Source organism: Triticum urartu, chromosome 7 (assembly GCF_003073215.2).
Source record: "Triticum urartu cultivar G1812 chromosome 7, Tu2.1, whole genome shotgun sequence".
NCBI lineage: Eukaryota > Viridiplantae > Streptophyta > Magnoliopsida > Poales > Poaceae > Triticum > Triticum urartu.
Genome location: NC_053028.1, coordinates 322,197,074 through 322,223,188, shown reverse-complemented (window position 1 = coordinate 322,223,188; position 26,115 = coordinate 322,197,074). Strand labels below are relative to the sequence as shown.

At 43.7% G+C, this 26,115-nt stretch overlaps 2 long non-coding RNA genes across 2 annotated transcripts; both read left to right on the top strand.

Moving 5' to 3' along the window:
• Positions 1-500: 500 nt before the first annotated feature.
• On the top strand, positions 501-15,943 carry LOC125522733. The gene is made up of 3 exons (XR_007289957.1): positions 501-2,160; positions 15,517-15,704; positions 15,790-15,943. It is a non-coding gene; the product is annotated as an uncharacterized LOC125522733 (long non-coding RNA).
• Positions 15,944-17,408: 1,465 nt separating this feature from the next.
• Positions 17,409-21,026, top strand: LOC125523369. The gene is made up of 4 exons (XR_007290205.1): positions 17,409-19,940; positions 20,042-20,084; positions 20,198-20,243; positions 20,748-21,026. It is a non-coding gene; the product is annotated as an uncharacterized LOC125523369 (long non-coding RNA).
• The last annotated feature ends 5,089 nt before the right edge of the window (positions 21,027-26,115 follow it).

Sequence of the window (26,115 nt, the reverse complement as noted above, 5' to 3'; positions counted from 1 at the left end):
TTGGAACATATATCCAAGAGTTATAACATTGGTCTTTATATGACCAGGTAAGATGATGTCATACCTAGCACACCTAGTCGGAGGACCTATTGTTATAGTTCTTCCTTTTTAGTAAGGTTAACCATTCTTCCATGAGGAAATTGTAGGACTTATTCTATAAGTTGTTCCTGGTGAATCCTTTGAGTATCCAAGGTCCGACCTTGCTTGAAGACCATGTCAATGCTATCTCGAAACATATCTGTGGTACTCCGATCTTCAATAAGAACATTTGAAGCACAATGCTAAATTCTCTTTATCAATTATCCTAACACCGTTGTATGGGTAATGTCATGAAATTCCTCTCCACTTACCTAAATGGTTTTCTATTTTCTATCTTGTCATGGATATCATGCTCTGATTGCCCTTGGGAAGGGTATACCCCTGAAATATGTGTTTAAACACATTTTCTTTTCCATTGTTCTGTTTAATCTGATAATCATATTTTCCTTTCCATTGTTTGGTTTAACTTTTCTTGTGATCTATATGATCTAAGCAGTAATATTCTTCTGCTTATGTAAACACCTAGGTGTACAATCGTGTCCGTAAGACCATGTTACTATTGTTGATGACATTCCGGTAACCACCGATGGACGAGAACTTTGCCTATTGGTCTGCCTCGTTCAACGAGTAGGAAGATGGTTCTCTTCGTCCCTCGCCCTTGGTACCAACGTTGTTGCCAACATAACTGACAAGTTGTCCTCTGACCTGCCTTGCAATCATGACCGTGCAAATGTTAGCACCCTTCCCGCTTTAACCCACATGGTGGGCCCATAACCCACAGTTCCACGGGATCGAAACCTGACTCTCCTGTACATCCCTATTTTCCAAAATTGCTCCTCACACTTGGCTTCGTATGTAAATCACGAGCCACCTTCCTAGTAGTCTATTCTGGTATCAGACGCAATACTCATTCCCATTGCTTTGAACCCCTTTCGCTCTCTGCTTTCGGCAACGAACGATTGCCTACCTGGTTGAAGCTTCTTATTGCACCTCATTACCTTGCTCTCGATGAATTTCTTGAATTTAAACTCGAGAGATGCCTCTATGCCACGTTCACTGAGAGAGCCCCCAGTTACCTATCTTGTGTTGAGCTCCGTCCTTCCCGTGTCTTTCCCCCTTACTCCACCCCTCAAATCACCCCTTAAATCTCGGGGCGAGATTTCTTGTAGTGGACGAGATTCGTAACACCCCGAGAATCATGCTACAGTAATCTCTCACTAATGGTGACATGTCATCAAATTTATCTAAACCAAATTGCCACGATAAAAATCAAAGCCAATTTCAAATTTATAACAAAGTCAAATAAAATATTTCTTCAATCTTGAAAACTAAATTTTTTGCAGTGTTCTATAAAATTTCCCTGATCAATGTCATGTTGAAACAAACTTTGTTTGACTCACAAATAAATTCCTAGGAAATTAATAAGTGGTCCAACGGCGAATAAAATAGACTTTTCAAAATAAACAATTATTTATTTAACTACAAACTGCCTCCAAACTTTGTGTGCTAGCTCCTAATAATACACAGTATTTATGTATCAATTTTTCATAAATACCAAAATTCTTTTAGCAGCTTTAAAAAAATAGAAAACAGGTGAAGTAAATAAAACAATAAAGAAAGAAAAACAAAGAAGGACTATTAGTACTGGACCCTAGTGCATTAGTGAATTAGGCCCAACCCACACCTCTCTCATCCCCAACCTCCTACTACAGGGAGGTAGGGGATCGTGGCGTGCATCTGACCGGCCATGGCCGCGCCATGGCGCGTGCCGGCCATCCCCCGGTCCCCTTGGAGTATAAGGCCGAGCCCTCCGACCCACCTGACGAAACCTAGCCTCAAAATCCCCTCTCCCTCGCTCGTTTTCCTCTCCTCGCAACACAACCGAGCGCAACATCATCGTCATCGCGTCGATCCCGCGGCCACGTGCCTCCCCGCGCCGAACCACCATGTCCAGGAAGCGCGCCGTCATCACCTTCGTCGACTACACCAGCAGATCAGGGCGTAGGCGCTGCATCGACAACACACATGTCTTCTTCCTCCGCCACGGTCGCCGGACGACGCCGTTCGATCCGCACCATCCAGGCAACCTCCGGCCTCCCCGACCTCGCCTACGTGCTCGCGGTGAGCTCCTATCCCGAATCCCCATCTCATTTCTGTCGATCCGTCACCGTTTTGTTCTCCCCGCGAGCCCAGCCACCATGGTCGAAGTTTCGCATCCATGCATGCTCGCCTGCGTAAGGCCCCGTCCGCACGTGCCCCTGGCCATGCCCCGCGCTTCGCCCACTGCTCTCCCTGCGTGCTTGGCCGCGCTGCCCGTTGCCGACCTCCCCTGCCGTCCACGCGCACACGCAGCCCCACGTGTCGCCGCCGCCGCTGCCCTGCGGCGTCCGCTGGCCCGCTCACGCTTGCTCGTGCAAGCCACCGCCACCGCCTGTCGCTGCTCCTCTGCTTGCTGCTTCTGCTTCCGTGGCGGCCTCATGCGTTGTTGTTTCCTGCTACTAGCTATTGCTGCTGCTCGATGCTTGCCGCTGCTTAACCGCTCCTTGCTACTTCGTTTGCTGCTTTGCGTGCCTGCTACTGCATTGCTCTGCTTGCTGCGGCGCTGCGTTGCTTTGCTACTGCTTCTCATACTCTAATGCTACACTGCCTTGCTAGCTATCATTGTTGCTGCTCTATGGCTGTAGCCGTGTGTGCGTATGTGTTGTGTGTGGCCGGTTTAATTAGTAGGCATAATTAGTTTAGGCTAATTTAGATTGCTTAGGTGTTCTTTGTTAGGTTAGTTGCTAGTCTATGGCAAGTGGGTCCCCCACCACTTAATCAACCCCCTGTTGAAATAAACCACTAGTTAAAATTACTCACTATGACATGTGGCCCCACTCTAACAAAATGTTTTTATAAATAGTTAATTAAAACTATTAACTAAGTTGTGTCAATGACAGTAGGACCCACCTGTAAGTTTGACCCAGTCAACAGCCCTGTTGACTACTGACATCATGCTGATGTCATGGTGATGTCATAACCCCGTTTTCCATTTAATTATATCTGTTAATTCCAAAAATATTTTAAAATCTTTGAAAATTCATATAAAATAATCCGTAGATCGGATGAAAATACTTTATACATGAAAGTTGCTCAGAATGACGAGACGATTCCGGATACGCAGCCCATTCGTCCTCCACACATCCCTAGCTTAGCGAACACGCAACTTTCCCCTCGAGTTCATCTGTTCGAAAACTTGAAACGCCGCGGATACTTTCCCGGATGTTTGCCCCCTTTGCTGGTGTCACTTAGTACCGCGTTAGGTCATCTCTAGCACCGCGTATTGTCTTGTTATGCTTTGTGATACCTTGATTGCTCTTTTATTTATTGTATTCCCCTTCCGTTACTTCTTTCCGGTAGACCCCGAGACTGCCGGCGACCCCCAGTTTGACTACGGTGTTGACGACCCCTCCTTCTTGCCAGAGCAAACATGCAAGCCCCCCCTTGATCACCAGATATCGCCTATTCTTCTCTGTACTGCTTGCATTAGAGTAGTGTAGCATGTTACTGCTTTTGTTAATCCTATTCTGATGCATAGCAACTGTTGTTACCTTTACCTGATATCCTAATGCTTAGTATACGATGCTAGTGTTCCATGAGTGGCCCTATATTCTTGTCCGTCTGCCATGCTATACTATTGGGCCGTGATCACTTCGGGAGGGGGCGGGGGCGGGGTGGTCAGTTTAGCGAAAAAACTGGCACGCAAAGTGTCATCAGACATGGTCCCTTATTCAGAACTGCGTATGATATGTGAACATCACAAACGATTCAGATAGCTTAACCCGTGTGTGATGAGTTTGAACGTCAAAAATTTTGGTTTGAATTTCCATGGTTACAGTGGTCATCCACGTCATTGCATAATTTGGGTACACAAAGGAGACTAACTTCTTAATCGAGCAAGTTCAACAATTAAACAGAACTGGCTGACCTAAACATTACTCTAACAAATTAAAGATCGGCGCTCTTAATTAAACAAAACAAAGAGTACTATTACGGCCGGTGCTCGTCGATCTTTGCCGCCGCCTCCATGTCCAGCTCGCGCTCGACGGTCTCCTGGGTAAGGGGCTCCATGGCATCCATCACACCATACTCGGCAAGCATCTCGCCATCCGTGTCTGCCATCTCTTTGGAAAAGGCTGCCATGAGCTGGGCGTGGGCGGACGCGATCTGGGCTTGGACGAGCTCCGTCGGCACAAGGTATGCGGCGGAGGAATGGACGGCTGCTCGAATGCTCTCGGCGATTGCCAGCTCTTCGGCCGTGGGTAGCCGACCGTTGTCGAAGAAGTTTCGTTCGATTTGTGCGGTGACCGCCAGGAGCTGGGCGTGGGCGGCCTCGACATGGTCGTGGGCGGCCTCCATCAAGGCTAAGGCCACCGCTATGGAACAGACATCTCCTGTGCCGCTCTCACCAGTTGTTATCCCCGAGCCAGATGTTGCTGCCGCCACCTGAGAAGCAACAGCGACCGTTTGGGCTGCCATGGCCGCCCGGTCGCAGATTGTGGCCGTGCTCATGCACCTTGTTAGCACACGCATGGCGGTTGTGGCCGCGCTCTCGCCGGAGTGGGCCACCGAAGTTTCCCTCACGAGCGGGTCCACGTGCCCATCTTTCACCGACGACAATTAAACAATGAAATGATATTTGGGGAGCGAGCTAGTGTGCTTGAGACGCCGGCTGTGGACTGTAGCCGACGCACCTTCTCGCGTAAGCCATAGGCGTACTATACACCGACGGTGCTCCAGGATATTTTGTGCCACATCTCACACGGTTGGTGATGATAAACTGTGTGCGATCTACTTGATTTTTCATCTTGATTTGAATTGCATAATGGGGTCACATCGGCAATGGACGGTGTTTGAATTGCTAGACCTTTTATCTGGAGTGAACATGAAACTATATGTGTGTCGTAAAAGAATTGGAATTATTCAGGGTTCGTTTGAACATTTTATACATTAAATTGGTTTTCTAGCCATTTCAGGTGCACAATTCAAAATTAAACTACACGCACATGCTCCGGTGCACCAACATGGGTTGTAAAATTGTATATGTGTCCATGGGTTTATGCTTATCTCCCATGCAAGAAATGGGGATGAAATTCGAACACCACGGCACCGTGGCTCTCTGGCAAACATTGACGTACTTGCTTTTGTAATTCTAGTAAATCCAAAATTTGTCTGAAATTCATGAAACTTGGCATGCTATCATGGAGCGGCATCAACATGTCGTGGTAAATTTTTTATCCCATTTGGGGCAGGTTTGGGTATAAGCTTCTCATAAACCAGAGCTTCTCACACAACAAGTGTGATGGTTTCGGTAGGGAACATTTCACCTTTCTGGACGAAACAATATCTATTGCCTCTTCTCGATTTCAATTTTTTTCCTAGTGTCAACATAGAATAACAGGAGTGTTGTGTCAATTTTAGGATTTTTCGGGGTTCACTTGGACATTTTTATACATTAACTTAGTTTTCTGTGCATTCATGTGCATAATTCAAATTTGAACTACAGGCACATGCTCTAATGCATATAAATTAGTTGAAAATTCAAATATGTGTCCTTGGTTGCCTGCTTAGGTCCCATGCAAGAAATGTGAATGAATGTCAAACACCCTGCCACCGTCACTTGGCTGCAAACATTGAGATACCTGGTTTTTAAATTCTAGTAAATCCAAAACTTGTCTGAAATTCATGAAACTTGGCATGCTACCATGGAGAGGCATCAACATGTTGTGGTAAAATTTTTGTCCCGTTTGGGGCAGGTTTGGGTATATACTTCTCACAAACCAGAGCTTCTCAGAAAAAGCATGATGGTTTCGGTAGGGAACGTCCCACCTTTGGGGACAAAACGATATCCATTGCCTCTTATTGCTTCCAAATTTTTTCTCATGTCAACATGGAACAAAAGGAGTGTTGTGTCAACTTTTGTGATTTTTTGGGGTTCGTTTGGACATTTTTATGCATTAACTGAGTTCTCAATGCATTAATGTGCATAATTCAAATTTCAACTACATGTACGTGCTCCAGTGCATATAAATTGGTCGAAAAATCAAATATGTGTCATTGGGTGCATGCTTAGGTCCCATGCAAGAAATGGAAATGAATTTCAAACAACAGGGCACCGTTGATTGCCGGCAAAACATTGAGATGCATGGTTTTTAAATTCTAGTAAATCCAAAACTCGTCAGAAATTCATGAAACTTGGCATGCTATCATGGAGCGGCATCAAAATGCCATGGTAATTTTTTGTCCCATTTGGGGCAAGTTTGGGTATATGCTTCTCACAAACCAGAGCTTCTCACAACAAGCATGATGGTTTCGGTAGGGAACGTCCCACCTTTGGGGACGAAACAATATCCATTGCCTCTTATTGCTTCCAAAAATTTCCTCGTGTCAACATAGAACAACAGGAGTGTTGTGTCAATTTTTGTGATTTTTCGGGGTTCGTTTGGACATTTTTATGCATTAACTGAGTTTTCAATGCATTTATGTGCATAATTCAAATTTGAACTACATACACATGCTCCAGTGCATATAAATTGGTTGAAAATCAAATATGTGTCCTTAGGTGCATGCTTAGGTCCCATGCAAGAAATGGGATTGAATTTCAAACACCAAGGTACCGTTGATTGCCGGAAAAACATTGAGATACTTTATTTTTAAATTCTAGTAAATCCAAAACTCGTCTGAAATCCATGAAACTTGAATGCTGGGTCATCAGACCCATGTTTGTAGTATCTGGATCTTCGAAGCCTAATGAATAAATACTTTGAGTTGTAGAGTTTTATTGTGGTGCCATGTTGTATTTGCACATATCGAGCATATTGTGTGTATGATTTGGAATGCTTGGTATGTGTGGGATCCGACAACCTAGTTGTCTATCCTTGGTAGCCTCTCTTACCGGGAAATGTCTCCTAGTGCTTCCACTGAGCCATGGTAGCTTGCTACTGCTCCGGAACACTAAGGCTGGCTGGCATGTGTCCTTCGTTCATCTGTCTGTCCCTACGGGGAAATGTCACGCGGTGTCTACCGGAGTCCTGTTAGCTTGCTACAGCCCGGATTCACTCGCTGATGATCGACACGTTCGTTGTTGGGTCATGGATGCATGTCCCTATAAGTTAGTGCCACTTTGGGTTCACGACTAGTCATGTCGGTCCGGATTCTCTGTCATATGGATGCTAGCGACACTATCATATACGTGAGCCAAAAGGCACAAACGGTCCTGGGCCAAGTAAGGTGGCACCCGTGGAGATATCGTGCGTGAGGCCACAAAGTGATATGATGTGTTACATGCTAGATCGGTGTGACTTAGGATTGGGGTCCTGACAGCTTTGGTACCAGAACCTGACTGCCTGTAGGATTACGAAGCCAAACTGGTCGAAGTCGAGTCTAGAAATGCTTTAGTTATATAAGGGAATTGATTGTGGAAGGGAACGTAAGGCTCTTTTTACTCCTTTGCCTTATGCCCTTCTGATCTAAGTCAACCTCTTCTTTTCTACGGGGATTAAGAACTAGGCTTCTTGTCTTTCTATCAGGATCACGTGTTACTAATCCGTAGACTTATAGGGTTGATGGTTTCAAGCCTCAGTTCAGTTCTTACTACTTCCGTATGCTGATAATTGATTTCGGAACCTTGATATTGTGATGTTGAGTGGTTTTGCCACCATTTTGCATGATGTCTCAAATATTTTTGAGCATTTACAACCGTTATGATGTCCGAGTCATCCCAGGTTTCTAAATAGTCTGATGCATTTGCAAATCCCTTCTTTCCGCTCTCGATGTTCCTTGGGCCATATTAACCACACTAATTGTCGAGTTGAGGTACTCCGTTGCCTCGGTGGATATGTTGAAGCCATTATCATGACCCTAGGCTTCTTAGAGAACCACCCAGTAATCTAGCAATGCTTTATATTCCCAGTGTGATGATTCTGGCCATCATTCTCGAAAGCATCCCGTGATGCCATTTAGTTAGTAGGCATTCTATTCCTGGGTTCTTGAACCCGAGATTCACCCTACTTACTTCATGTTGATAGTGTTTGCTAGTTCCTTTAGGATATTAGTAACCTTTGCGATAGTCCTCGAGGTCCGTGATATTTTCCTCTTCCAAATACCATGAACTACCTATGGCAGAAGTTCCTCGTTGAACCGAAAGATCACAACCCGAGTGCTCTTGATGAGTTCTCCATTCTACATTGTGAATCTGCCAGTCCTACCTCTCTGCATGGGTTATCTAGAAGAAATATGTTGAAATTTTTCGACATACTAATCTATGCATCCACAACTCAGACAATCATATGTTCTTTGAGTTGTCCCTCTTCAGTTATATTCCGACCTTCACCTATCAATTGATAGTCAGGAGTAGTTGTGCATTCGTGTTATCGATGTTTAGTATTCATGTGATCCGTTAAGCCATTCTATGCAGGAATGACTAGGAGAAACAAACTCCAGTGCCTCATCCATTTCTTGGACTGGTCAAAGTAGTTGTATTCCGTACATCAAAATGCCAATCCAGCTTTTGTTCTGTTCTACCTTGCAGTATTACCCCTTTATGTCAGGATTGTCATGAGAATTGCACCACCTCTTATGAATTCTTGACGCAGTGATACTTCTCACCATCATTATTCATTCCTCAGTCCCGTGATGTTGTAACCGGAATGCCGACAAGTGAACTGTGATCTGTGAAATCAATACTCTTAGCCACCATGTTGCTTGGTAGTTAATGGACAATACTCTCACTCCTAGCGTCATGGTTATTGAATCATCATCCTAAGATTGATCGTGCTACCGAGTCCTTATTTCCGGTGCACTCTTCGATCAATGAGTTAGGATTGTGTCAATCCCTCGCTCTTTTGATCATATCATCTTGCCCTGAGAAGCAAGATTGTTCCCGAGCTTAATAACATATCGGTGATTCATGATTTTCTGAATATCCTCTCGGAAGTATCACCAAGTTGTCCCCTGGCCATTATGTTGAGCTCGCGATCAAGTTGGTTTTTTTATAAACCCCCCTTCTCCAAGAATCTGTGTTGAATACCACTGAGCTAGTTGGATAAGCTAAACAACAACTTGGAGAGTTGGAAGATAAAGCTTTATCCGACTTAGTTCATCTCTAAGGGATATATTTTGTGTGCGTGTTGAAGAAAGATGATATCTTCATCGATTGGTCCTCGTGATCAGTTATTGGATCTATTATCTTGTCCAAACTTTGATTTGAGTGTGGGCTATCCTCAAATCAAATCAGAACCAACGATGTTCGTAATGTTGTCTTACTCGTGGTTGATTCCTCGAGCATACACCATTACATCCTTTGGTCTGAACAATGCTATCACCGTGTTCACTTAACTGTGGAATTCCATTTATATGGAAGCATGGATGGTTTGTTGTTGAGCCCATTGACAAGATTTTCATCTTGTCCATGTTTCATGTTGAACATCTAAGTTAGTGTTGGAAACTTTTGAAAGCATTTTCTTCGTGCTAGCTCATGAAGTTTATGTTTTGATGGAAGAAGTGACTTCCTCTAACTCACGTGCATATGATGTAAGTAGCCGCCGTGAATTTGAGAAAGTTTGTTTTGCTTCCTCTGGAATCATCCCAATTAAGTCATGCACATGTGCAATGTATTCTGTGGTTTGGAGACTTGCAACCTCCATCCCATATGTAATTCCTAGCACACCAAGCCACTAACTGATTTGTTTTAGGAAAAGGAGTTAAATGCTAATCCATGGTAATGCACAAGACTTAGATATCCTCAATGATGGTTCCCAACCAGAACTCGGTAGTATTTTTGTTGTAAGACTACTATGTGGTCATGCTTGTCTGGGACAGCGTGTTCACATGTGTGTAGCAGAACCAGCTCATGTTTTGGAGCTTACTATCATAGTCTATTTCCTGAGAATCTTGCAACGTCATCTCGTCGATTTGTGCTGCAACCTTTCACTTTCATACATGCTAAGTCTGGAAATCCTGACACCAACCATATCTGAATCTGAGATTTTGTTTCCTTGGCATCGCTAAGGTGCAATCTGAGAAAGTGTTGTCTTCCTTTGCATCTGCATTCTCCATCATTGCTCATCATGGTAGTATGATGTGTTGCCAGGATCCTTGGCACGGATGTTGGTAAGATCTTGATGAGTATGGAAATTCTTAAATTCTTGAAAGCACGCTCAGTTACTAGGTTATATCCTTGGTATCAATTGGAATGTGCCTCCCGTTTGACAAGTTGTTCTATAACTTAGTTTCTTTTCCAAACTGAGTATGCCATTCCTTCGAACTCCTTCAAATGATCATTTATGAACTGCCTTAGCCTCGTATGAATTCAATGATCCTTGTATCAAAAGTAATTCTTTTTGCCAGTTAAGGGAATAGTTCTGTCAGTCACCTTCCGTAAGGTGCCCCGCTGTGGTATTAAGGGCAATATATCTCCTCACTACTCTTAAACTACTGCACCATCTTCTTCAACATGGAATTGTTGCCTACCGAATTGAGCAATCGCCATCTGTTTCTTCTCACCCCATTCAGGGGTGTACTTCTTCACATACGCTCTCGCCACTTACCGCCATGTACATGTCATGTATCTCGGCAACCTTCAAGCGGAAGCCTGGCGAGGGTGTCGGCCACGACCTGACTAACCACGCAAGTCTCTAGTCCAGGTTTATCGCCTATTCGGGTTCCATCCGTAAGGAGATCCGGCCGTGGTGTCGCTCACGGCTCCAAACGATGTGTGTAGGGTTCCCAAGCCCACCTTGTCGGATGGATCTACGCTTGGTACACCATGCCACATGTATCGGGTGCCACTTGGTAGACTACTAACACAACCTACAAACACCAGAAACTAGTTGCAACTCCTGGATAGAGATCGAGGCGATTAATAAGCCAACAGGGGTCGAGTTAGCGGAACCCAATGTGTGGTAGTAACTGTCATGGATCACAGACACAGAACTCAGTTCCTGAGGATGGTTTCAATGAGACAACCCACCATATACTCCTACATGGCCTCTCACCACTACCTTTACCAAATCGTGTTCACACACTTAGCTCTCAACAGTAAGACATGTTCACCACATTCCAATTCATCCCCGATGAATCATACTTGACTCAACTCTAAGCAGTAGCAGGCATGACAACAAGCATGAATGAGTAGGCACATCAGGGCTCAAACAACTCCTACTCATGCTAGTGGGTTTCATCTATTTATTGTGGCAATGATAGGCCATGCAGAGGAAAGGGGTTCAACTACCGCAGCATGTAACAGTTGAATCGTTATTGTCCTAATGCAGTAAAAGAGAGCAGGAGCGAGAGAGTGGGATTGTATCGGAATGAACAAGGGGGTTTTGCTTGCCTGGCACTTCTGAAGATAGTATAGCTCTTCAACGGTGTCATCGATCACATCGTCGAAACCACGTCTACTGAGAGGGGAAAATACCGGCAAACAAGAAAGAATACAATCAATGCAATGCAACAATATGATGCATGATCATGACATGGCAACATGCTGGTGTTTGAGCTAATGCAACTAGCAACAAAGTTAAATGAAGTTGATTTGAAGTCAAGGTTCAAATTCAAACTCCATATGTGATATTTAAATGCAATTTATTTGATTTTCCCTAAACAGTAGCCAAAGGTTGTTCTAACATGCATGAGAATGGTACAGATGGATAGATTGGATTTTTCTGATCATTTTTCATATATAACTCTTTTCAATCTGAGTTATAGATTAATTTCTATGTTTTCTTGAAGTTTATACTACTTTCTGGAATTTCTTGGATTAGTTTTAATCCAGAAAAAGATTTACTGCGCCAGCTTGACGTCAAAGTGACGGCAGCAGGTCAACAGTGCCAGCGAGGTCAAACCTGACGCTGGGGCCCGCATGTCATAGGCTCTGTACTAACAGAGAGTTAGTTTTTGTTAAACTAAATTAACTCGGGGTTAGTTTAGCGGGTGAGGCCCGGTGTCAGTGGGTGTGGGTTCAATTAGTGGCGCCATTAGCCGCTAATGATGCTGCCACGTCAGCACGGCCGGAGGCTCGCCGGAAACGCGCTACGGGGCATCGTTTCAAGCGCGGCTTGCGGCTACACTACAAGAAATATGTCAACTAGTGACCTTCTGTCAGTGACCCTGGAAGAATTGGTCATAGATCTATGACCATTTCAGACCAATTGGTCAAAAGCTGTTCGGGGGGCTCCAAACCCTAAACTATAACGACCATTTTGGTCAGGAAGGTCATAATTTCCTTACACGAAATGGTCATAAAGCAGATAGCACTGGTCCGCTGCCTTATTTCTAGCTGATCACGACCAATATAGATGGTCATAACCTTGTAAATTGTGGTGGGTTGCTATGACTAGGCGCCACCTCATCAGTTTTGCCTGTGTCACGTCCATGTGGCATTTTTTGCCCCAGGTTGTGAAGCAACCTATATTTCTGTCATTCCCAAAAAAATCTCATAAATTCTATGGGTCATATCTTCGTCAAATATGTAAAAAACCTTCCTTGCCTAGTTCAAAAATAATTCAACAATATTCATTTTCCTATTCTGTTCAGAACAACACTTTGTGAAGGAAGTACCACTTTGGCATGTCCAAATAGTATCCATTTTCTACAGTGCTTTCCTATGCCCAAATAACCATCCTCCACCAAATGTCAGCTCAATCCATTCATTATTTTGAGCCCAGCTTCAACATTCGTATTTATGTCCAGTGTGGTACTTTGCAAAGAAAGTACCACCTAGGATCCTCCTTTTGAGCTGAAAATTTGTGAAGACGGTCTTCTTAGTAACTGATCATCCTCAGCCAAAACTCACGCCCATTAGCCATGTACATTTCCCGTACCGCTAATCAAACACTTGGCTGCTAATTCATGTTTGAGCATCGATCGGTCTCCTCGTGAGAATCTTTTGTTGTAATTTTCTTCCTAGCACCTACCTGGGGAGTGCCCAACCCACTAGACATGCCTAGGCCGCCCAGAACACATGGCAACGCCACGGTCACGCAGTGACCACGCGACGGGCATGCGAGTTTACGCGCTCTAGAGTTGGGGCCCTCGGCCACCACCCAAACCTCGACGTATCGCCACCAAACCATGTATTTATGGTTAAATAGGTACTTATGTAACTAGAAATGATTTTTGGAAAAAAAAATAACAAACTACGAGGCAGTCGCAGTTCAAGTTTGACCCGCTTCCTACTGAATCGGCGGAAATTTGTCTTTTTCACGAGAGGTGGATCAAAACTTTTTACACCCAACCATTTTGTCAATTGTGCATTAAATATGTCCTAGTATTTTAGAAAATTGATTTGGTCCAATTTTGCAACAATTATTTGGGAGGTCCTTCACAAAAAAACCTCCTTTTGGGCACTCAAAAAATGGAAAATGGTTTTTTCGTCCAAAGAAAATGAAAACTTCCTTAGGAAACATTGTTTGCCATTCCAATATGCACCCTTGTGCACAATATGAGATCATTTCAAAAAACTATGCCATGAATGTGGCCATAAGATTGATCATTTGGCCTGAAAGCCATTGATCTCCACACGTGATGGCTCGTTTCTGAGAACAATTTTTTAAAATAATTGCCGTATTACAAGTTTGGTATTTTTCCTGGGAACTTGGCCACATATAATGACACAATGCGAAGGTTTCCCAATTTTTTGATTTTTTTGAATTTTTTATGCCCGTTTCAAAATGCGGTTAAACGGCGGGAATGACCGTTCCTAGCTAGTGGTTGAATCTTGGAAAAACTTTTGATGTTTCTCTGATTAAATAGATACTTATGTACCTAGAAATGTTTTTTGGAAAAAATAAAGAGCAAACTATGAGGCAGCCGCAGTTCAAATTTGACCCGCTTCCTGCTGAATCGGCGGAAATTTGTCTTTTTCACGAGATGTGGATCAAAACTTTTGACACACAACCATTTGGTCAATTGTGCATTAAATATGGCCTAGTATTTTATAAAAATGATTTGGTCCAATTTTGCAACAATTATTTGGTAGGTACTTCACAAAAAAACTCATTTCGGGCACTCGGAAAATGAAAAATGAATTTTCCGTGCAAAGAAAATGAAAACTCCCTTAGGCAACATTGTTTGGAATTCCAAGATGCACCATTGTGCACAATATGAGATCATTTGAACAAACTATGCCATGAATGTGGCCATAAGATTGATCATTTGGCTTGAAAGCCATGAATCTTCACGCATGATAGCTCATTTCTGAGAACACTTTTTTAAAATAATTGTCGTATTACAAGTTTATTATTTTCCTCGAAACCTGGTCACATATGATGACACAATGCGGAGCTTTTCCAATTTTTTGATTTTTTTTAATTTTTTATGACCCAACCATTTTGTCAATTGTGAATTGAATACGGCCTAGTGTTTTATAAAATTGATTTGGTCCAATTTTGCAATAAATATATGGTAGGTCCTTCACAAAAAAACTCATTTTGGGCACTCGAAAAATGGAAAATTGATTTTTCGTGCAAAGAAAATAAAAATTCTCTTTGTCAATATTGTTTGCCCATCCAAAATGCAAACTTTGTACAAAATATGGTATCATTTGAAAAATATTTGGTTGATCCTTTAAAGAAAACTCATTTTAAGCACTCAAAAAATGAAAAAGGAAGTTTTCGTGAAATTTTTTATTTTTAATCTAATTGATTACGACCAATTTAGATGGTCATAAAGTCTTCAAATTGCTTGCTACGTTTTGATTGGTCTAGGAGCCTATCACGCGAATTGTGCATGAGACACCGTCGGATGCTCCAGAATCCAATGCCAGCCCTCACCCCTCACCCTCTCACCCACGCCCCCACTCCCTACCGTACCCGCAGACCCCACGCACCCACTCACCACCGTTCCAAACCCCACGCACGCACTCACCACCGTTCCAATCCCGCACCCGCACCCGCTCGTCAAAACCCTAGCCGCCACCGCCCCCTCCCCTCCACCAAGATCGCACCAACCACCCCGATGGCCGCCGCCGCACCGCTGCACGCCGCGGCGCTCCTGGACGCCCTCCCCCTTCTCCCCCAGATCCCCCTTCTCCATCGCCGCCTCCCCCTTCTCCCCCCAGGTCCAATCGCCCTCGTCCCCCTCGTCCACAAGCCCCTTCCTCCCATCCCCACACCTCGCCGCCGGCCTCACTCCCCCCTCTTCTCCCCCCCACCCCACCCCCTCCCCCTACCGCCTCCATAGAGCCAGAACCCCTCCCCCCCCCGTGCCCTCCCCGGCTTTGCAGCGATGATCTCCACCATGTCCTCGTCGGCCCATGGGTTCCCATCGAGGCAGAGCCGTCCAACAGGGAGGAGATCGAGGATGCCGCGCGTTTTCCTTCTCCTCTTTCTCGTTGCGCTGTCACGCGTTTTCCTTCTCCTCTTTCTTGTTGCGCTGCCGCGTTCAAGTAGAATAACTCGACGCTGACGCCGACACTGATGCCAAGTGGTTATGTTGCAGGCCCGGGAGCGACGCCGACGGAGACGAGGATGACAATGCCGTGATGGAGGTCGATGGCGCCGAGGTCGAGGAGGCCGCCCAGGACAAGGCCGCTGCCAAGGCGCTCGGGACCAAGATCAGCTCGGCCTCGGGTGACATCGAGGCGCTCTTGCTCCCGTGGCTGACCCCTCCCGGGGACCTCGACAAGGGTATGATTTCCTCCTCTTCTCCTCTTCTTCTGGCTTTCTTCTTCGCCGCATCTGATGCGTACATGCTTTGGTGTTTGAGGGCCAGGGAGAAGCTGCTCAATCTAACGAGTTCGGATGCCCGCCAAGGTGATGTCTACTACACAACCTTCTTCTTGTAGACGTTGTTGGGCCTCCAAGTGCAGAGGTTTGTAGGACAGTAGCAAATTTCCCTCAAGTGGATGACCTAAGGTTTATCAATCCGTGGGAGGCGTAGGATGAAGATAGTCTCTCTCAAGAAACCCTGCAACCAAATAACAAAGAGTCTCTTGTGTCCCCAACACACCCAATACAATGGTAAATTGTATAGGTGCACTAGTTCGGCGAAGAGATGGTGATACAAGTGGTATATGGATAGTAGATAAAGGTATTTGTAATCTGAAATTATAAAAACAGCAAGGTAACTAATGATAAAAGTGAGCGTAAACGGTATTGCAATGTGTGGAAATAAGGCCTAGGGTTCATACTTTCGCTAGTGCAAGTTCCCTCAACAATACTAACATAATTGGATCACATAACTATCCCTCAACATGCAACAAAGAGTCACTCCAAAGTCACTAATAGCGGAGAATGAACGAAGAGATTATGGTAGGGTACGAAACCACCTCAAAGTTATTCTTTCCAATCAATCCGTTGGGCTATTTCCTATAAGTGTCACAAACAGCCCTAGAGTTCGTACTAGAATAACACCTTAAGACACAAATCAACCAAAACCCTAATGTCACCTAGATACTCCAATGTCACCTCAAGTATCTGTGGGTATGATTATACGATATGCATCACACAATCTCAGATTCATCTATTCAACCAACACAAAGGACCTCAAAGAGTGCCCCAAAGTTTCTACCGGAGAATCACGACGAAAACATGTGCCAACCCCTATGCATAGGTTCATGGGCGGAACCCGCAAGTTGATCACCAAAACATACATCAAGTGAATCACGTGATATCCCATTGTCACCACAGATATCCACGGCAAGACATACATCAAGTGTTCTCAAATCTTTAAAGACTCAATCCGATAAGATAACTTCAAAGGGGAAACTCAATTCATTACAAGAGAGTAGAGGGGGAAGAAACGTCATAGGATCCAAATATAATAGCAAAGCTCACGATACATCAAGATCGTACCACCTCAAGAACACGAGAGAGAGAGAGAGAGATCAAACACATAGCTACTGGTACATACCCTCAGCCCCGAGGGAGAACTACTCTCTCCTCGTCATGGAGAGCACCAGGATGATGAAGATGGCCACCGGAGAAGGATTCCCCCCTCCGGCAGGGTGCCGGAACGGATCTAGATTGGTTTTCGGTGGCTACGGAGGCTTCTAGCGGCGGAACTCTCGATCTATTATGCTCACGGATGTTTTTAGGGTATATGGAGATATATAGGCGGAAGAAGTACGTCAAGGGGGCCACGAGGGGATCACGAGGGTGGAGGGCGCGCCCAGGGGGGTGGGCGCGCCCCCCTGCCTCGTGACCTCCTCGCAAATCCCCCGACGTGCACTCCAAGTCTTCTAGGCTTCTTTCCTTCCAAAACTGAGTTCCGTGAAGTTTCAGGTCAATTGGACTCCGTTTGATTTTCCTTTTCTTCGAAACCCTAAAACAGGGTAAAAACAGAAACTAGCACTGGGCTCTGGGTTAATAGGTTAGTCCCAAAAATGATATAGAAGTGTATAATAAAGCCCATAAACATTCAAAAAAGTAGATAATATAGCATGGAGCAATCAAAAATTATAGATACGTTGGAGACGTATCACAAGGTCACCACCATCTCTTGATGCCAAGAGGCGACAAAATTTTATAGTTACGGATTTATATAGTTGTTGACAATACTAGTATGCAATAAGCAGGCTTAGCTTTGATTTCCTTTTTGTACGAATTGTTGAATATTTTCAGCTAAGACCTTCAGTTGGCTAGCTATGCCACCTGGGTGGGCATGTGGTACTTCCGTATCATTCAACCAGAAATTTAAACCTGTGAACCTTTTGAAACAAAAGAAGCCACTTATCAATGTTGGAAATAAACCTTGCGGCTCCAGAAACTTTCGTTCTGTAGGTTCAGTTTCAGGTGTCGTTTTCATCAGTTTCGTCAGTTGGCGGATTACTTAGTTAGAACTTAGAAGGTTTAGCTGGCAGCCTTAACAACCTGTAGTGGATGAGGCCGGATACCGCATAGTCGCGACCACAAGCCCCATTTCCTTTTCTATAATCTGAATAAATAGAAGAGAAGAAAGAGGAGAAAAGCCGCGGAAGTTTGAGCAGCCCAAAACTTCTTCTACCTCCCGCACTTTTGCTATGAAACCGAAATGCACCTGAGCCCGCTCAATAAGATAGCATGCCAAATGATATGCCGAAGACTTAGTCATTAGTCAACGGTAGAAGTAAAAGAAATTGAAGCCACTGAAACTGAATTTCCTCAAAAAATATAAAAGCCACTGAAACTTAAGCACTTCCCCTAGAAAGCAATGATTGCATTCTTGAGGAGCATCTCATCATACTGCTCGGTTAAAAAATAGCTATAGATCGGTTAAAAATGCCCAAATATTGACTGCTTGAATTTTCAGAAGTTCTGTTCTTCTTTTCTTCAGCGCATCATACTGATCATTAATTTTCTGATGGCTGGATTTTGAACCTTTAAGCTACTGTTTTGACATTAAGTGGATTACATAAATCAGTTTGGTACTATTTCGGTGTTGCCTTTGCTTTAAACTAGTCTCACTTTCTCATGGTCACTTGTATTTGCTGATTGTAAGGATTTTCTTCAGGGAAAGAAAAATATCAGTAGATTCCCTATTTTCTTGCTGACGTACCATGCTAACTATAGGTTATTCGTATTGTTGATCCTGGCCATGAACTTCATTTGGGTAAAATCCCCCTTTCCGCATCTTAATTGGGCCAGTACCTGCATATGTACATACTAGAGCTGAGTATTTTGTGGGCTTCACTGATTAAGTTAATTTCTTCTCCTTTGTTGCTGTTCAGAGTCGAATAGTTTCGATTCCTGATGTATATCTACTGATTAAGAGTTTACAGTGCTAAGTTGTGGTTGTTTCAATTCATGTTCAGTTGTGAATATTTTCTGTGCTGCATGCAACTATTTTTCTGGGTTTCACTCATTGTTCAGAGCTGGAGGGTTTCAATTCCTGATGTAAATCTACTGCTCAAGAGTTTCAACTGCCAAGTTCCTGATGTAAATTCTTGCTTGTATCATTTCTTGTTCAAACTCTAAAACTAGAGGCCTCAACCAGGGGATTGTTGATAGCTAGTCTCTTCACTACTATACATGTTTCTCCTCCTCTACTGTTTAGTAGGTAGGCAGAATACCATGAGAACTGGTTAGCCAAAGGCTCTCTGAAAACTGGTTGATAAACAAAAACTGAATTTGTTTTGTTGTTCAATATTTACACATGAGCGAAAAAACCCTGATTCTTACCACTATAAATAATTGTCTTCAAAAAGGATGTATTGTATTTCCTTTTTGATCTGCAATCTACATCGCCTTGTAATTAATAGTACATCTCATTTTGGAGGGATTGTGTGTGGTTGCTTTGCAGGCACTAACTGTACATGCCTGTGATTGAGCACCAACCAGCTTAATTACCTGGGTCCCTCTGCTTGTGTCTCTAGGGACGCGTTTTAAGATAACTGATTTTTGTTCTTTTATGCCATGGTACGATTATGATTGGAAGGGTAGTCACTTAACATGTTAGAATGTACTGATTCTTTGTGCTGATTCCTGGTCTGTATCAGGGGGATAAGTTTATTACTTTCTATCTAGGTTTCTTAGCAATGGATGATTGCAGTGACGATCTTCTAAATTTGAAAGATAAATGGATGTTCCTAGTTCTCACCTATGAGTAGGTGTGATATTGTGTTAAGAGTCATTTGTTTTGTTAAAGTTTTCATCACACGAGATGTTGTTCCTTAGATGGAAATGAGTTATCAAGGAAATGGTTTTAGGTAAACCAGCACCTCTCATCAGTCTTTCTTACTCAGTGTTATCATTTGCTTGGTTTTAGGTGATGGACTCATTTCCCGTGGTGGTTCTGCTTGGGTTTTCCTGATGTTATTTTGCGTTGGGTTCTGATCCGCTTTGCTACTATTGTTTCTGTGGCGATGCAGACTTGTGAAGAAGAGCAAGGCCAAGAAAGACTCCAACAATCCCAAGCGCCCCCCTGAGCGTTGTCTTAGTCCTCATGTGAGCCTCGGATTTGATTTGTTGTTGTGGTTTGATTCACGTTGTTTTTGTGGTGTGGTGACGCATCCTGACCGGGGCCCATTTTGGTTCTGTTTTCGCAGGGACAACTTCAGGAACGTCTCCAACATCAAGCAGGTCTCCATGGTAAGCATCTTGGTTCCCTTTGCTCCCGCCCCTATCTCCTTGTTCTTATTCGAACTGGTGATGTGATAGTTTTCCTTGCAAATCCCGTGTCCTGATTTGTGTTCAAATCGCAGGTTTGCAAGGTCGGTGGTGAGAAGTGGAAGTATGTTGAGTGATGTTGTAAGTTACCCGCTCCCCCATCCCCTCTCTGTTACCGCTCTATTTGGTGTTGGTCTCTTCCGCCTGATCTAAGTGTTTGCTCGGTGATGCGATGAAATTTTGGCGGACTATGTGTTGGTTTCTTCCATGTTCCTGTGTAGCTGCATCGCATCATTTGGGTATTGTTCGACCCAGTTGGTCAATGATATTTAGAATTTAGTCGCTATGCAATTGTTGATCTACTTCCTATTCTGGTTGTTCAAATTTATGGTGTCTTGTGTTCAAAAGCCTGTAGCCTTGTAGCCTTGTTAGAATATGTATAGTCTATGCTCATTGATTCAAACTGCTGCTCGAATGTTAGTTTCCAAATCCACCATGCCATTTCACACGATTTGTTCAACTATTCTTCTTCTGTAATATTTATGATGTAATCTATCGCCTCGCACCACACTACCATTTGCTCCATGATTCCCTGACTGATCAACATGTTGATCTATTCTGAACATCTGAATTTTTTGTGTGTAGGGGGACACGACACGCCAAGCAGCAGCAAGGGGAGGGGGTCTCTGAAATGTTGCCGATGTCGCTCATTGCTAGTATCACCGATTGATGATGGATGGTTGCTGTTAGTTTAGCTCCTTGGTAGTACCTCCTTGTCTTTCTGGCGGCTGCTGCTGCTGGTAGAAATGGTAGCTACAGTCCTATGTACTTCCTCTGCTCGGATTGCCCTTTGTTGAATGTACGTACTGTTGTACCCGTGGCTGTTTAAGGAATCCTTTTGTGTTGAAAGAAATAAAATTGTCACCCGTGGCTGTTTAAGATAAATGCTTGTTTGAATTCCCTCTGTTTCACTGTCGCTGGAACAACTTTGTTATGGAGGCCCAAAATTGAAATGGACTATAAAAAGTTTGAGGCCCAAAAAAGAAATGAACTATAGAAGGTCGTGTCCTAGAAAATAAAAAGGCTAAATTCTTGGTCTCGGCCCATGTAGCTGACACAAATTGCTAAAATAAATAAATTAATGGGCTTGGCCCATATAGACACTGAACTGGACCGGGCTGAATCTTATCAATGACCTTCTCAATTGGTCGTAATTTTGCCACGTCAGATTGCCACGTCGGATTCGACGTGGCCTGGGAAGACAACCAACGACCAAAATAGAAGGTCATAGAATCTATGACCTTTTGTTTTGGTCGTGGCCTTCCACGACCTTCTCACAGAGAAGGTCGTTAATTTCAGTTTACGACCGCCAGCTTTTGACCTTCTGTTTTTGGTCACAAAAAGGTCGCAAATGAAAAACTATGACCTTTCAGTGGCCAATAGTGAGGGTCACAAGTTGACATATTTCTTGTAGTGCTACGGAACGCTTGGAGCGAGGCGCATCTGGTGGAGCACGTGGAGAGAGCTGGGGTGGCCGGTGGCAGCGACGGCAGCGAGCTGGGAAGCGGCCGGTGAAGGAAATATGCCTAGAGGCAATAATAAAATTATTATTTATTTCCTTATATCATGATAAATGTTTATTATTCATGCTAGAATTGTATTAACCGAAACTTAGTACATGTGTGAACACATAGACAAACAGAGTGTCACTAGTATGCCTCTACTTGACTAGCTCGTTGAATCAAAGATGGTTAAGTTTCCTAGCCATAGACATGAGTTGTCATTTGATTAACGGGATCACATCATTAGAGAATGATGTGATTGACTTGACCCATTCCGTTAGCTTAGCACTTGATCGTTTTAGAAACTGCTATTGCTTTCTTCATAACTTATACATGTTCCTATGACTATGAGATTATGCAACTCCCGATTACCGGAGGAACACTTTGTGTGCTACCGAACGTCACAACGTAACTGGGTGATTATAAAGGTGCTCTACAGGTGTCTCCAGTGGTACTTGTTGAGTTGGCATAGATTGAGATTAGGATTTGTCACTCCGATTGTCGGAGAGGTATCTCTGGGCCCTCTCGATAATGCACATCACTATAAGCCTCGCAAGCAATGTAACTAATGAGTTAGTTGCGGGATGATGCATCATGGAACGAGTAAAGAGACTTGCCGGTAACGAGATTGAACTAGGTATTGAGATACCGATGATCAAATCTCGGGCAAGTAACATACCGATGACAAAGGGAACAACATATGTTGTTATGCGGTTCAACCGATAAAGATCTTCGTAGAATATGTAGGAGCCAATATGGGCATCCAGGTTCCGTTATTGGTTATTGAACAGAGAAGTGTCTCGGTCATGTCTACATAGTTCTCGAACCCGTAGGGTCCGCACGCTTAATGTTTGTTGACGATATAGTATTTATGAGTTATGTATGTTGGTAACCTAATGTTGTTCGGAGTTCCGGATAAGATCACGAACATGACGAGGAACTCTGGAATGGTCTGGAGATAAAGTTTGATATATGGGATAATAGTGTTTGGTCTCCGGAAGGGGTTCCGGATGTTTCCCGAAATGTTTGGGTATGAGAACACTTTATTTGGGCCAAAGGGGAAAGCCCATAAGGTTTTTGGAAAGCGCAAAAGGAAGTTTTGCGGTGTCCAGGGGCCAGACACAGGGAATGCGAACCCTGGCGTCTGGCCCTGGAGTCCGAGAAGGACTCTTGCCTTTTGGGTGAAACCGACTTTGTGTAGGCTTTTACTCCAAGTTTTGACCCCAAGGCTCAACATATAAATAGAGGGGTAGGGCTAGCACCCAAGAGACATCAAGAAACACCAAGCCGTGTGCCGGCAACCCCGTCCCCTCTAGTTTATCCTCCGTAATAGTTTTCGTAATGCTTAGGCGAAGCCCTGCCGAAATTGTTCTTCACCAACACCGTGACCACGCTGTCGTGTTGCCGGAACTCATCTACTACTTCGCCCCTCTTGCTGGATCAAGAAGGCGAGGACGTCATCGAGCTGAACGTGTGCTGAACGCGGAGATGTCATACGTTCGGTACTTGATCGGGACGGATCGTGAAGGTGTACGACTACATCAATCGCGTTGATAAACGCTTCCGCTTTCGGTCTACGAGGGTACATAGACATATCCTCCCCTCTTGTTGCTATGCATCACCATGATCTTGCGTGTGCGTAGGAATTTTTTTGAAATTACTACGTTCCCCAACAGTGGCATCCGAGCCAGGTTTATGCATAGATGTTATATGCACGAGTAGAACACAAGTGAGTTATGGGCGGTACAGGTCATACTGCTTACCAGCATGTCATACTTTGGTTCGGCGGTATTGTTGAATGAAGCGGCCCGGACCGACATTATGCGTACGCTTACACGAGACTGGTTCTACCGATGTGCTTTGCACACAGGTGGCTGGCGGGTGTCAGTTTCTACAACTTTAGTTGAACCGAGTGTGACTACGCCCGGTCCTTGTTAAAGGTTAAAATAGCACTAACTTGACGAACTATCATTGTGGTTTTGATGCATAGGTAAGAACGGTTCTTGCTCAGCCCGTAGCAGCCACGAAAAACTTGCAACAACAAAGTAGAGGACGTCTAACTTGTTTTTGCAGGGCATGTTGTGATGTGATATGGTCAAGGCATGATGCTATATTTTATTGTATGAGATGATCATGTTTTGTAACGGAGTTATCGGCAACTGGCAGGAGCCATATGGTTGCCGCTTTATTGTATGAAATGCAATTGCCATGTAATTGCTTTACTTTATCACTAAGCGGTAGCGATTGTCGTAGAAGCAATAGTTGGCGAGACGACAACGATGCTACGATGAAGATCAAGGTGTCGCGCCGGTGACGATGGTGATCATGACTCTGCTTTGGAGATGGAGATCAAAGGCACAAGATAATGATGACCATATCATATTACTTATATTGATTGCATGTGATGTTTATCCTTTATGCATCTTATTCTGCTATGATTGACGGTATCATTATAAGATGATCTCTCACTATAAAATTTCAAGGTACAAGTGTTCTCCCTGAGTATGCACCGTTGCAAAAGATCGTCGTGCCGAGACACCATGTGATGATCGGGTGTGATAAGCTCAACGTTCTTATACAACGGGTGCAAGCCAGTTTTTGCACACGCAGAATACTCGGGTTAAACTTGACGAGCCAAGCATATGCAGATATGGCCTCGGAACACTGAGACCGAAAGGTCGAGCGTGAATCATATAGTAGATATGATCAACATAGTGATGTTCACCATTGAAAACTACTCCATTTCACGTGATGATCGGTTAAGGTTTAGTTGATTTGGATCACGTGATCACTTAGATGATTAGAGGGATGTCTATCTAAGTGGGAGTTCTTAAAGTAATTTGATTAATTGAACTTAAATTTATCATGAACTTAGTCCTGATAGTATTTGCATATCTATGTTGTAGATCAATAGCTCGCACAAAGCTTCCCCGTTTATTTTTTGATATGTTCCTAGAGAAAAATAAATTGAAAGATGTTAGTAGAAATGATGCGGATTGGATCCATGATCTGAGGATTGTCCTCATTGCTGCATAGAAGAATTATGTCCTTGATGCACCGCTAGGTGACAGACCTATTGCAGGAGCATATGCAGACGTTATGAACGTTTGGCAAAGCTCGGTATAATGACTACTTGATAGTTTAGTGAACCATGATTTACGGCTTAGAACCGGGGCTTCAAAAATGTGTTGAACGCCATGGAGCATATAAGATGTTCCAAGAGTTGAAATTAGTATTTCAGAATCATGCCCATGTCGAAAGGTATGATACCTTTGACAAGTACTTTGCCTACAAAATGGAGGAGAATAGCTCAGCTAGTGAGCATGTGCTCAGAATGTTTGAGTACTACAATCACTTGAATCAAGTGGGAGTTAATCTTCCAGATAAGATAGTGATTGACAGAATTCTCTAGTCACTATCACCAAGTTACTAGAACTTTGTGATGAACTATAATATGCAAGGGATAACGGAAATGATTCCCAAGCTCTTTGTGATGCTGAAATCGACGAAGGTAGAAATCAAGAAAAGCATCAAGTGTTAATGGTTAACAAGACCGCTAGTTTCAGGAAAAGGGTAAAGGGAAGAAGGGGGACTTCGAGAAGAACGGCAAGCAAGTTGCTACTCAAGTGAAGAAGCCCAAGTCTGGACCTAAGCCTGAGACTAAGTGCTTCTACTGCAAAGGGACTGGTCACTTGAAGCAGAACTACCCCAAGTATTTGGCGGATAAGAAGGATGGCAAAGTGAACAAAGGTATATTTGATATACATGTTATTGATGTGTACTTTACTAGTGTTTATAGCAACCCCTCAGTATTTGATACTAGTTCAAGTTGCTAAGATTAGTAACTCGAAATGAGAGTTGCAGAATGAACACAGACTAGTTAAGGGTGAAGTGACGATGTGTGTTGGAAGTGGTTCCAATGTTGATATGATCATCATCGCACACTCCCTATACTTTCGGGATTAGTGTTAAACCTAAATAAATGTTATTTGGTGTTTGCGTTGAGCATGAATATGATTTGATCATGTTTGTTGCAATACGGTTATTCATTTAAGTTAGAGAATAATTGTTGTTCTGTTTACATGAATAAAACCTTCTATGGTTATACACCCAATGAAAATGGTTCATTGGATCTCGATCGTTACACATATTCATAATATTGAAACCAAAAGATGCAAAGTTAATAATGATAGTGCAGCTTATTTGTGGCACCGCCGTTTAGGTCATATTTGTGTAAAGCGCATGAAGAAACTCCATGCTGATGGGCTTTTGGAATCACTTGATTATGAATCATTTTGATGCTTGCGAACCATGCCTCATGGGCAAGATGACTAAGACTCCGTTCTTCAGAACAATGGAGCGAGCCACTGACTTATTGGAAATAATACATACCGATGTATGCGGTCCAATGAGTGTTGAGACTCACGGCGGGTATCATTTATTTCTGACCT